Source organism: Elephantulus edwardii, unplaced genomic scaffold (assembly GCF_000299155.1).
Source record: "Elephantulus edwardii isolate Elephantulus edwardi_28Jun2011 unplaced genomic scaffold, EleEdw1.0 scaffold00274, whole genome shotgun sequence".
NCBI classification, from domain to species: Eukaryota; Metazoa; Chordata; class Mammalia; order Macroscelidea; family Macroscelididae; genus Elephantulus; species Elephantulus edwardii.
The window spans coordinates 2,301,316-2,303,593 of NW_006400024.1; the positions used below are offsets into that span (position 1 = coordinate 2,301,316).

Sequence of the window (2,278 nt, forward strand, 5' to 3'; positions counted from 1 at the left end):
CCAGTTCCTGTCTGTCCCCACCCCAGTACCTGTCTGTCCCCACCCTCAGTACCTGTCTGTCCCACTACCCCCAGTACCTGTCTGTCCCACTACCCCCAGTATCTGTCTGTCCCACTACCCCCAGTACCTGTCTGTCCCACTACCCCCAGTACCTGTCCGTCCCACTACCCCCAGTACCTGTCTGGAGTGACAGGGAATGATGGGACCCTCTCCTTTCTCATCGTAACCATGTTCTCATGTCACGTACACCTCCTAGAGTTGCTCCTTGTCACAGCCTGCTGTTCCGTGCCCTCACCAAGGCCTTGAGTTCAGTGCCCATCAGCCAGGTGCTTGGTTGTGGCACCAATGTCCGAATGTTGGCTTACATTGAAGTGTGGGAGGGAAAAGGTCCCAGCCCTGCCTTTCCCATGGAATTGGGGGTCAGTGCTGGGCTTGTTGGACTCAACAGTACAGCTGATCAGAGCAGGCTCAGGGTTTCCTGCTGATCTCTCCCTGACCCACCTACCATGGCCTCTAGCCATCTCCCTCTCATCCTGAGTACAGGTGAGCCCTGAGGGTGGTGGTGGACAGAACTATGAGCTGGCCATGGCTCCTGAGACGAGGGTCATGCTGGGAAAGCACATTCAGGGGCCACTGGCCATTCTGGACCGGAGCTGAGTGCTCTCTGGGGCCGGTCAGCAGACCGGGCTGAACAGACAGTGTGAGTGAGGGGTAAGCCTGACAGAACAAGTGATGTGGGTATGTGGTCAGGGGGCTCAGTGTGGGGCAGACCTGACTGAACAATTACATGAGCACACATTCAGGGCTTTGAGTGAGGGGTAGACCTGACCAAACAAGTAATATGACATGTGGTCAGGGCTGTGGTGAGGGACGGATCTGCCTAGACATGACATGAACACACGGGGCCGTGGGTGAGGGGCAGACCTGACTGGATATTTGACATGGTCAGGGGTGTGGGTGAGGGACAAACCTAACTGGATATGTGACATGAGCACGTGGTCAGGGGCATGGGTGAGGGGCAGACCTGACTGGATATGTAACATGGACACATGGTCAGGGGCATGGGTGAGGTGCAGACCTGACTGGATATGTAACATGGACACATGGTCAGGGGCATGGGTGAGGTGCAGACCTGACTGGATATTTAATGTGGTCAGGGGTGTGGGTGAGGGACAAACCTAACAGGATATGTGACATGAGCACGTGGTCAGGGGCATGGGTGAGGGGCAGACCTGACTGGTTATGTGACATGAGCATGTGGTCAGGGGTATGGGTGAGGGACAAACCTAACTGGATATGTGACGTGAGCACGTGGCCAGGGGCATGGGTGAGGGGCAGACCTGACTGGATATGTGACGTGAGCACATGGTCAGAGGCATGGGTGAGGGGCAGACCTGACTGGGTATGTGACGTGAGCACATGGTCAGGGATGTAGGTAGGGACGTGTCTTCCCTCAGGAGATGCAGCTCTTGCCCAGATGGTGTGTCAGCCTGTGGGGGTCTTGCTTTGTGGACACCAGGCACTTAGCACCTGTAGGGATACTTCTTCCCTTGCCCAGATCATGCCTGACACCCCCAGGTCCCCATGGAAGGCAGTGCAGAGGCCAAGGCTCTATAGGTCTTGCTTGGGGCGTCTCCTGAATTCTGACTTGTTTCCTGCTCTTTGAAGAGGCCATGAAGGCTGTAACACAAGTCAGAATCCAGCTCTGCCCGCGCTTGTTAGTGCTGATTAGAGTGTGGTGTTGGCGCAAGTACAGTACTGAGTGTGTGGTGATAGGACGTTCTTGGCCTGGTTATCACAGCATGTCAGCATAGACACAGGACAAGTGCAGTGCTGGTGTGAGCATGGCGCTGGTGTGAGCATGGTGCTGATGTGAACTTGGCACTGGTGTGAGTGCAATGTTGATGTGAGCATGGCACTGGTGTGAACATGGTGCTGATGTGAACTTGGCACTGGTGTGAGTGCAGTGCTGGTGTGTGCAAGGAGCTGGTAAGTAAGATACTGGTGTGAGCTCAGTGCTGGTGTGAGCATGGCACTGGTGAGAACTTGGTGCTGGTGTGAGTGCCATGCTGGTGTGAGTGAGGAGCTGCTGAGTAAGATGCTGGTGTGAGCGCAATGCTGATGTGAGCTCAGTGCTGGTGAGTAAGATGCTGGTGTGAGTGCAGTGCTGATGTGAGCATGGTGCTTGTGTGAATGTGGCACTGGTGTGAGTGTGGTGCTGGTGAGTAAGATGCTGGTGTGAGCTCAGTGCTGGTGTGAGCTTAGTGCTGGTGTGAGC

General features: G+C 55.4%; 1 protein-coding gene across 1 annotated transcript in view; it reads left to right on the forward strand.

The window, feature by feature from the left end:
• Positions 1-2,278, forward strand: part of SLC12A7 (solute carrier family 12 (potassium/chloride transporter), member 7) — a 66,442-nt gene that overhangs the window by 62,093 nt on the left and 2,071 nt on the right. The window lies entirely within an intron of this gene.